We start from the raw sequence: 12,127 nt of genomic DNA on the forward strand, positions 1-12,127 counted from the left end.
AAATGTAACATGTGCATATTATTAGGCCAAGAAGCCCCATGGTAGGAATGGCAATAGAGGCAGTAGGCTGGTGGCATCAGGCAGGTGTAGGCATCAGAATGGTGATAGCAGCACTTGGCCAGAAGTAATGGTCCATTTTGCAGAATATTCTAGTGTGCCAGTACACTACAGTATAATCATTAGTGGCAGAATGATCTATTCTTTTTCATCAGGCACAAGTTTTGCTGGATGTCCTGCTGCTGCTGTGTGATTTCTTCAGAAGGTGGCTAAATAAAACTGGTCATCAGAGGCTCCAGACTTAACTTACAGCTTATGGAGTTGGTGCTGCTTTTGACCCCAGTCATGGCAGTGGAGTGTGAGTGCAGCGGGTACCCCTGGTCCGACCTTAAGGACGGCAGATGGTGCTTGTATGCAGGGACCAACCGACCACACAGCATGTCTCTATAGTAGTACTTTTCTGCATCCCTCTCCTCTCAGAAGGTCTAGAAAATGCACCCATTTTTTACCTGTAGTGAGGATCTAACAATATGGATAACCAGTAGTCATCCCTCTGCCGAATCCTGACAATGCGTCTGTCACTACCAGGGCCGGTGCTACCATAAGGCAGACCAAGCAGCTGCCTTAGGGCGCACCTTGGGGAGGGCGGAAAAATTTACCTTCTTTTTTTTTTATCACTTACTTGTGAGTTCCGCTGCAGGGCTGACGGCCGCCCGCCCCAGCGGCATGGTCACGGGGTGAGGCCAGGGGTGTGTGACTGGCGAGTGGCGCAGCGGCGGCAGGCGGAAGCAGGGACTGGAGCTGACTGTGTCTGTGAGTCTGACTCACACACAGCCATAATGCCGTAGCAGCAGGTCAAGTGGGTAGGTGATCACTGATGAGCGCACCAGCGCCAGAGTGCACGGCATAAATGTGTTTCAAAAAAATTATTACACAAACAACAATCATAAAGGGAGGGGGGGTGGTGACTGTGACATGATGGGAGGGGGGACAATGTCTGTAGTCTGTGACATGGGGATGGGGCCAATGCCGGACGGGCGGGGAGATGATGTGCCATGGGGGGGACTGAAATGTGACACAATAAGGGGTTAATGATGTGATCATGATGTGAAACTAAGGGGGTGATGTGACATGGTTTTGAGGGGGAGAAATGTGACATGGATGGAGGGGGAGAAATGTGACATTAAGGGCTGATGTAACATGGGTGATTTGACATGGAGGGGGAAAAATGTGACATTGAGGCCTTGAGGGGGAGAAATGTGACATTGAGGAGGTGAAATGTGACATGGAGGGGAAGAAGTCTGACATAGGGGGATAAATGTGATATGGGGGTGAAGTGACAGAAGGGATTATGTAAAAAGGAGGGGGGAAATGTGACATGGAGGGGGAGAAATGTGACATAGAGGGCTGATGTGACATAGGGGGGTGATTTGACATGGGGGGAGAAATGTGACATGGGGGCTGATGGCTTACATGGGGGCATGATGGCTTGCATGGGGGGCTGATGGATGGGGGCTGATGGCTAACATGGAGGCTAATGGCTTACATTGGGGCATGATGGCTGATATGGGGGCATGATGGCTGACATGGGGGGCTGATGGATGGGGGCTGATGTCTAACATGGGGGTCTGATCTGAGGCATTGGGGGGCTGATCTGAGGTCTGATTAACATTAAGGGTCTGTTTGCTGGTCTGACCTGAGGTGTAATGGAAAATATTTTTTTCTTATTATCCTCCTCTAAAACCTAGGTGCGTCTTAGAGGGCGAAAAATACGGTCCTCAAACCAGCAATTGTCTGAAGCAGAGAGAAGATACCAGGACCACAGAGAGGAGAAGCCAGCTGCTGCAGACGGGACCAAGGCAAGGTGAACTGAGAGGTGGGGCGCCAAAATGCAGCTTCGCTTGTGTTGGCAAAAATCCTTGCACTGACCCTGGTCACTACGCAAACATGACAGCATGCATCTGGCCATTTGCACAAGGGACTCAGAGAGCCTCCCTGACTCCATCTCCATTGCATACTGCCACGGTCTGTCGGGGTCATCTGCATCGTCTTCATTGTCGTCTTCCGGCTCTTCATGCTCCTCTTGCTTCTCTCCTGTCCCTATTCAGAGCGGGTGCTATGCGTTTACGTCACCCATTGCACCCATGCGGAAAACTTGCTCGTGTGAAAGAGGCCTTATTGCAACATAAACGCTAAATTGAATTATGGAAAGTCTTAAAAGATATGTCTTTAATGATATAAATTTTAAATGATAGGCTCAACAATTACAGTGGGATGCGAAAGTTTGGGCAACCTTGTTAATCTTCATGATTTTCCTGTATAAATCATTGGTTGTTACGATATAAAAAAGTCAGTTAAATATATCATATAGGAGACAAACACAGTGATATTTGAGAAGTGAAATGAAGTTTATTGGATTTACAGAAAGTGTGCTATAATTGTTTAAACAAAATTAGGCAGGTGCATAAATTTGGGCACCACAAAAAAGAAATGAAATCAATATTTAGTAGATCCTCCTTTTGCAGAAATTACAGCCTCTAAACGCTTCCTGTAGGTTCCAATGAGAGTCTGGATTTTGGTTAAATGGTATTTTGGACCATTCCTCTTTACAAAACATCTTTAGTTCATTCAGGTTTGATGGCTTCTGAGCATGGACAGCTCTTTAAGTCACACCACAGATTTTCGATTATATTCAGGTCTGGGGACTGAGATGGCCATTCCAGAACGTTGTACTTGTTCCTCTGCATATTTGCCTTAGTGGATTTTGAGCAGTGTTTAGGGTCGTTGTCTTGTTGAAAGATCCAGCCCTGGCGCAGCTTCAGCTTTGTCACTGATTCCTGGACATTGGTCTCCAGAATCTGCTGATACTGAGTGGAATCCATGCGTCCCTCAACTTTGTCAAGATTCCCAGTCCCTGCACTGGCCACACAGCCCCACAGCATGATGGAATCACCACCATATTTTACTGTAGGTAGCAGGTGTTTTTCTTGGAATGCTGTGTTCTTTTTCCTCCATGCATAACGCCCCTTGTTATGGCCAAATAACTCAATTTTAGTTTCATCAGTCCACAGCACCTTATTACAAATGTACTTTAGCCCACCTCAAGCGGCATTTTTTGTGCTGTGGGAGGAGAAAAGGCTTACTCTGCATCACTCTCGCAGACAGCATTTCCTTGTGTAAAGTGCGCCGAATGGTTGAACGATGCACAGTGACTCCATCTGCAGCAAGATGATGTTGTAGGTCTTTGGTGCTGGTCTGTGGGTTGACTCTGACTGTTCTCACCATTCGTCGCTTCTGTCTATCCAAGATTTTTCTTGGTCTGCCACTTCGAGCCTTAACTTGAACGGAGCCTGTGGTCTTCCATTTCCTCAATATTTTCTTAACTGTGGAAACAGACAGCTGCAATCTCTGAGACAGCTTTCTGTATCCTTCCCCTAAACCATGATGGTGAACAATCTTTGTCTTCAGGTCATTTGAGAGTTGTTTTGAGACCCCCATGTTGCTACTCTTCAGAGAAAATTTAAAGAGGAGGGAAACTTACAATTGACCCCCTTAAATATTCTTTTTCATAATTGGATTCACCGTTGTATGTAGGTCAGGGGACACTGAGCTTACCAAGCCAATTTGAGTTCCAATAATTAGTTCTAAAGGTTTTGGAATCAATAAAATGACAACAGTGCCCAAATTTATGCACCTGCCTAATTTTGTTTAAACTATTATAGCACACTTTCTGTAAATCCAATAAACTTTATTTAACTTCTCAAATATCACTGTGTGTGTCTCCTATATGATATATTCAACTGAAATTTTTTATCGTAACAACCAACGATTTATACAGGAAAATCATGACGATTAACAAGGTTGCCCAAACTTTAGCATCCCACTGTAATTGTGTAATATCACAAACCTCTCCTGGAGGACAAAAAATTCCCTGCCAACTACAGTGAACTGGTCGGGTTTGAAAAAATGTGGAGCCAGGAGGTGTGAACACTGGCCCACTCGGAGGAGTGAGTTTAGGAAAACAAAGGTGATAGAAATAAAGAGAGGGAGACAGATACTGGGTCTCAACCCCTACATATATCCCTGTGTTCTGTCATAGGCACTCCATCCGTCTGACCCTAGATGGCCCTCAGACCTATTGTTTGACTGCCCAGCTTCGTCGGAAGTAAAAGGACCAGTCACCTCTAGAAGGTCAGATGCAAGGAAAAGAAAAAAGCAAAACAAAGAAACACTGTCCCTACGCGTTTCACTGGCTTGCGCCAGATCATCAGGGGACTCAAATATAACCAGGACCACAGGTAGATAGTGACAGGCAGTATGTGCCTATCTCAACATTCCAAGGTGACGCACAGATGGAGAGATCTCAGATGACAAGTGCAGTTGGGTATGTGGAGATACAATATGAGGGGTGTCGCTGGAATGGACCTACTGGCAAAGTATAGATATCAGTACATTCTGTAGACATGGTGGATCTAGAACGATCAGTAAGGGTATGTCACTTGGGGAACAGGAGGAATCTAGATCCACGCACTAGCTCGAACTATCTCCTGTTCCCCAAGTGACATACCCTTACTGATCGTTCTAGATCCACCATGTCTACAGAATGTACTGATATCTATACTTTGCCAGTAGGTCCATTCCAGCGACACCCCTCATATTGTATCTCCACATACACAACTGCACTTGTCATCTGAGATCTCTCCATCTGTGCGTCACCTTGTATGTACATATGGAGACATTACTTGTTGTGACCCTTGACTACAGCTGCAGAGCTGTTTTATACATGTACATAATTATTTACGTTCCTGTCCACACTGTATGTTTTTGGTCATTCATCTCTACACCACCTATATATGGCCATTCAAACCGCAACATTTTTAACTTGCCTTTAAATACCCTGGGTAGCGCCTCCCACGATATTAAGGAGCGACGCACCTTTACCTGACTAGTCAGGAATATGGGTTTATGGTGGGGAGTGGGAGTGGCTCACCTCCGCATCGCCACCAGTCCAACCCGTAGACTCAGCCCCCTCCTACTGCGCGACCAATCACCTTTGAGTGACGCAGCCGCATTAGCATGGACGGCCTGATACCGCCCTCGATCACGTGACGACAACGAGTGACGCGACCCGATACGTCACATGACCGATCACATGGTACGTGGGGGGAGGAGCCTAGATGATGCGCGCGTTTTTAAAAAGGACGCCAGCGCGAATGACCCGCTTCCACTGCCACACGCAGGATAGGTGCGGACCCTGGACCCGAGTAGAAGACCCAGCAAGCTAAGTACATCCTCACACATTGTTTAGGATTGTGTCCTTTGCTGCCTCAGCCATACATGGAATGTTGAGATAGGCACATACTGCCTGTCACTATCTACCTGTGGTCCTGGTTATATTTGAGTCCCCTGATGATCTGGCGCAAGCCAGTGAAACGTGTAGGGACAGTGTTTCTTTGTTTTGCTTTTTTCTTTTCCTTGCATCTGACCTTCTAGAGGTGACTGGTCCTTTTACTTCCGACGAAGCTGGGCAGTCAAACAATAGGTCTGAGGGCCATCTAGGGTCAGACGGATGGAGTGCCTATGACAGAACACAGGGATATATGTAGGGGTTGAGACCCAGTATCTGTCTCCCTCTCTTTATTTCTATCACCTTTGTTTTCCTAAACTCACTCCTCCGAGTGGGCCAGTGTTCACACCTCCTGGCTCCACATTTTTTCAAACCTGACCATTTCACTGTAGTTGGCAGGGAATTTTTTGTCCTCCAGGAGAGGTTTGTGATATTACACAATTAATTGTTGAGCCTATCATTTTAAATTTATATCATTAAAGACATATCTTTTAAGACTTTCCATAATTCAATTTAGCGTTTATAGACTTTGGGCGTCATTATATATAAGTGTGACCAGCTTCCCATTTAGGTTGTGTTCATATACTTATTGCAACATAACAGAAAAATGGCACAACAAAGAGTCATAAAAATGATGCTGCAGAATTGTTACTACATGTAAGTTACTAAAACATTTCAGGGGAGGTGACAGGTCTTCTTTAAAACATGTGGAATCCATGATGATCGCATTTTACCCATTTTTTATATCTGCTTTTAGTATGGGTTATTTAAGTCCTTAATTTCATCATTCTGTCATTATTTCAGTATGCACCAAAGCCTGTAAAATGTATTAGTTCTTAATCTAATAGTAGATTTAGGAGAACATGTGATGCAAGACATGAATTTACAGCAGATAATCTCCGACATCTGTGTGCCCACTCTAAACCAGAATCATGTTGAAACTGCCCCACATAGAATTCAAGCACGTGAGAAGATACAGTATTTGACGATCCTACCCAATATTAGAAGGCTGCACTGTACTAAATAACCTGTCTATACTGTATATGTCTTTTTAAGTGCACTCAGACAATACGTAGATGTTTTGTGGGTTGGACTGTCAGCAGCATGTGGTGACAGTCATTCTCCTGATGGTTTTTACCTATGCCATGCAACTCAGAAAACAAACTGTTAAAAATTTATCTAATTTGAATTTTGAGACGCCAGACAAATAAACATCAGTTTTTCAATTGTGGTTATTGCATTGACAGCCAGCTGGAACATTTCCATCTGCTATCTCTTTTTATTGCATTGACAGGTGCGATAAACAAGTTTTCTTATATTTAGTGGCTTGCTTCAGGGTACTGGTACTTTTTAAAAAGCATACCATGTGCATATTGCACTCAGGTTTTAAACAACCCTGCATGGCACTTAACACAAAAGGGAATAAAGTAAAACTCTGTATTGGCAATAAATTTTGAGCAGAATAATTTTGGAATCAAAATATAAGAGGGTAACGTTTTAGCCATGGAAAGGGAATATACAGTATATGAATTGTAATTAACAGCTCCTGCTAAGCGTAAGTGGAACCATAACTCACACAGTGGCTGCTTCCTCATTACAGCAGAAGTGACATCACTGATTTACTTGCATGAGTGCCTCCCAGTGTAGGGAACATTACATGTCATGTAATGGGAGAGCAGAGGAGGGTTATTTATGGCTTTCAATTATGGTGCACAAGGATATCTTACAATGGTTCAGTGAACTTCACTCTAGGCTGCTCAGTACCATAACTCAACAACTATTCACTGTTATATTGAGTCGGAGAAGATATATTATGAATGGTTCAGGGAGGGATAAATGGGAAGATATGCTATGATTCTGGCCAGGTTAGTTTAGCTTATTATCATGGCATTTATTATTTTTTTTACATTTACAACTTTTGCTTTTATTTAAGGCTGAAACATTGATACATTAACATTCAATCGGGCACAGATTTTAAATGTGACGATTAAGGAAATTACCAATTTGTGTAGTGAGAATTGTGACCTCACATGTTTGACAAAAATTAATTTACTGTGTATGGTGCAAAGTAAAAATTTCTACATAACATTTCAGATCCCAATATGTTGTGCCCAGCATATGCCAGTGCTTTCTAGTTTTCTAAACACTCTACATGTGGCCGTACTCTATTGTCTGTACATACCAGAATGCTCAGGAGTAAAAGAGCACATGCAAAATTAACATTGTACATTTTCCACAGATTGGCATTTCAGTGCCCAATATGTTCTGACCATCATGTACCATCTGAGACACACAAAGCCCTTTAAATTGTTAAGTGGGTTCTACTGGGTATGGAAATGCCATAAATGTGGACATAAACTGCTGTTTGGGTATACTGCAGGATTCAAAAGAGAAAGGCCACCAGATTTGGATGGATTTATTTATGGCTGCCAATGTTGCTTTTGAACATCCTCTGGGGTACCAGTGCAGGTATTTTCTGATAACTATACATTTATTTTTTTCTTCATGGAGCTGTGTAAGGGCTTATTTTTTGCTGGGTGAGTGACTTACAGCATGAGGGAAAAGTGACATGATATCTTTATTGTGCTGGTCAGTAAGATTATGAGATACCAATCATATACTTTTTTATGTTTTACTACTTTTACACAAAGCTTTCTTGAAGAAACAATTGTTTTTGCGTCTCCATTTTTTGAGAACCATGAAAGATAGCATAAAATCTAATTTATTACAAGTTAGCGAGACCAATTTAGAGTCAGTTTGGGTTACCTTGCAGCTTGATAATCATAAGGTAACTCGTGTAGGTGTGATATATAGACCACCTAGCCAAGTCAAAGAATTAGATGATCTACTAGTTGAGGAAATAGCTAAAATGACATTGAAAGGGGAAGTTATCATTATGGGAGACTTTAATCTTCCTGATGTAAACTGGAAAACCAAAATAGCTAGTTCTGCCAGGAGTACAGATATTCTAAATTCCCTACTTGGATTATCTCTACAGCAAGTAGTTGAGGAGCCAACCCGGAAGGAGGCCATTTTAGATTTAGTATTCACAAATGGGAATTTGGTATCTGATATTACTGTAGGGGAAAGCTTGGGATCTTGTTATCACCAGTCAGTGTGGTTTACTATAAGTACAGTGACTGAGTCACACCACACAAAAACAAAAGTTTTAGATTTTAGAAAAACTGACTTTTCTGAAATTAGATTAGTGGTACACGGGTCCCTATCAGATAGGAACAGTTTCAATTGAGTCCAGGAGAAATGGGACTACTTAAAAGTGGCACTATTGAAGGCAACAGATAATTGCATTAGGCTTGTCAGTAAAAGCAAAAAAAGGAAGAGATCACTGTGGTACTCAGCAGAAGTGGACAAAATCATTAAAAACAAAAAGATAGCATTTAGTAATTATAAAGAAAACCAAAACGAGGATGACAGGCAAATTTATAAGGTTAGGCAGAGCGAGGCCAAACAAGTTATAAGAGCTTCTAAAGCACAGGCAGAAGAGAAATTAGCTCAGTCAGTGAAAAAAGGCGATAAGACATTCTTCAGATACATAAATCAAAATGGAAACTAAAACAAGGAATTATCAAATTAAAAACAAAAGAAGGAAGATATTTGGAAGAAGATAAAGAACTAGCTGACTGCCTCAATGAATACTTCTGTTCAGTTTTTACAAAGGAAAATTAAGGAAAAGAACCTCAGTTAGGAAGGAAGACTAATGAATATTTTGATGCATGTGTCTTTACAGAGGAAGAGGTTCTAAGTCAGCTGTCTAAAATTAATACAAATAAGTCACAGGGGCCTGATGGGATACACCCAAAGCTAATAAAAGAGCTTAGCGGTGAACTAGCAAAACCATTAACATATTTATTTAACCAATCACTGGTAACAGGAGTCGTCCCAGAAGATTGGAAATTAGCAAATGTTGTGCCCATTCACAAGAAAGGTAGTAGGGAGGAATCGGGCAACTATAGGCCAAAAACCCTGACATCAATAGTGGGGAAATTAATGGAAACCAGACTTAAAGGGGTTGTCCAGGATCAAATATATTTTTTTTTAAAGAGTACTCACTATTAAGAGCTGATTAAAGTTTCCCCAATATGTTTTTATGTATTTTCACCACTTCTGCAGGGCTCCGACAGTCTTCTACGCATTGTTTACATCTAGGTTTATCTTTGCTTAACTTCCTGCCTCACTGCTCTGTGAATCCCAGCGCAGCGTGGCATCACGTGGTTACAGCTGACTATCATCTCTGCCTTAACTCCGCCCCTCATTAATATTCCGCCTCCTTCATTCATTAGAAAGTGCCATGCCCGGTGACGTCACCTGAGGGGTGTGGCTTAGTACAATGTCTTCCAGCCAAGTCACCGCCCCTCCCTGCAATCTGCATAATCGCTGAGGCTTATGGTGAGTCACCGAGTCTGAGGGGGCGTGGCTTAGCGCAAGGTCTTCCAGCCTAGTTACCGCCCTTCCCTGCGATCTGAATAATTACTGAGGCTGTTGGTGACTTCACCGGGCTCCCAGCAAAGCGGAAGAAGAGGCTTCGCTCTGCAGAAAGGTACCCGGTACGTCACTGTCTATGAGAAAATAGGCACTTCCAGCTGAGAATTTGCGATATGAAAACGGGAGATTACACATGTGTGGCAAAGGAACCTCTAAAATTCCATGGATTGAAAGATGAAAAACAGCATGGGTTTACTTCAGGGAGATCATGTCAAACTAATCTTATTGATTTTTTTGTTTGGGTGACCAAAATAATAGATGGCAGAGGTGCAGTATATTGGGCAGATTAGATGGGCCAAATGGTTCTTATCTGCCGACACATTTCATGTTTCTATGTTTCTATTTTTTTTTTATTGCCATGGTTGTGTAAGGGGTCATTTTTTTAGCTATAAGGTGATGGCTTCATTGGTACTATTTTGGGGTACATACAATTTTTTCAACGTTTGATATTACACAAGGTGCAAGGTTAGCAAAAAAATGGCTGTTCTGGCACTGTTTTAAATTGTTTTTTACAGCCTTCATCTGATGGGCTATTTGATATATTTTTTATAAAGCAGGTCGTTGTGGACGAAGTGATACCAAATATGTCTATTTTTGTTATTTTTTAAGTTTCTAAAAGCCATATATTGTCACGGCCATGCCCATGACCGTGACTCCTTGACCGCATGCGGTTGCCTGCGGTTTTGTATGGGTATTCAACCATGGGTGAGGGCCGCTGGTGTGTGGCCTCACTTGTGGTTGCCGCAGGCAACTAGCGTGGTATTTTGCAGCAGAGCAGCCTGAGCGTCGCTAGGCAGCTTGCTGCCCTGGCATGAGGTCTCACCTGACTCCCTTTTTGTTAGGTGTGTGTGTTGTGTGCACGGTGTATTATGTTTTGTGTGCACTTCCCCTTATATGTGTGTTTTCCCTTCTGTGTGCTGGAAGGGTTAACTCCCTTCCCAGTGTGTCTGATGTCACTGGGTGTGGTTGACCGGAGGGTGTGGCCACTTTGGCCTATATAGCCTGAGTCTCTTGCATGGTTCAGTAGGTTGCTTCAGCTCTGCTAGCTGGAGCAGCCTCCTGTGTATTTGATCTGCCTGTGAGAGCCACCACTGTGGTCATATGTTTAAGTTCAGTTTGTCTTTGTCTGTGTGATGTTCGGTTTATGTTTTCTGGTATATTTCTGTGCTGCCATGTATCTGGGTTCCGGTGTGTGGATGAGTTTGTGCTGACTTCAGTTTGCTATTTGTGGACTTCAGCTTTCCTGCACACGGATCCAGTCAGCAGGGCTGTGGCAGGTGGCTGGAACTAGTGCAGCGCCTGCCATATACTTTGGTTTGCATTCGTGTTCCCCTTTTCCCTACAGCTTGGCCATTGGGACTCCTGCTGCAAAGGCCACACCCTCCGGTCAACCACACCCAGTGACATCAGACACACTGGGAAGGGAGTTAACCCTTCCAGCACACAGAAGGGAAAACACACATATAAGGGGAAGTGCACACAAAACATAATACACCGTGCACACAACACACACACCTAACAAAAAGGGAGTCAGGTGAGACCGCATGCCAGGGCAGCAAACTGCCTAGCGACGCTCAGGCTGCTCTGCTGCAAAATACCACGCTAGTTGCCTGCGGCAACCACAAGTGAGGCCACACACCAGCGGCCCTCACCCGTGGTTGAATACCCATACAAAACCGCAGGCAACCGCCTGCGGTCAAGGAGTCACGGTCATGGGCATGGCCGTGACATATATTTTTTATTTTTCTGCCAATTGGTTGTGCATGCAGGCTTTTTTTGTGAGATGATTTTTTATTGGTACCATTCTGGGGTACGTTGCAGTGCTCCCTCTATGAACCTCCTATATGCCTTGGTCAGCATTGATGTTGCCGTTGAATGCAGGACCCAGTTGCCACAAGACAACAGTGCCACCATGTTGCCAACATAATACCAAAGATAATTTAGACTTGATTCGATATTTGTTGTATCACATGGTATATCCCTATTAGAATCCCATTATTTGGTCTTTATTCCAAAGGCTAGCTTCTAACACATGCTAAATAATTTAGCAGAAAAGAATAATTGAAAATATCATTCTCAATTAATTATGATGTGTCTTAAAAATACCTACAATCTGGTAGTGCAATAAGATCAGGTGCTTCTATTTTTATTATGGGCTTTTTATAAAACCGGTAAATAATATTCAAAATAGAATGGAAAGTGGAAAATATTGTTTTCAATATATATTTTGTGAATAATACTGTATTTGGGGAAGACATCATCTTTATGGTCTGCTGCCAA

This window comes from Bufo gargarizans, chromosome 2 (genome assembly GCF_014858855.1).
Source record: "Bufo gargarizans isolate SCDJY-AF-19 chromosome 2, ASM1485885v1, whole genome shotgun sequence".
In the NCBI taxonomy this organism is placed as follows: domain Eukaryota; kingdom Metazoa; phylum Chordata; class Amphibia; order Anura; family Bufonidae; genus Bufo; species Bufo gargarizans.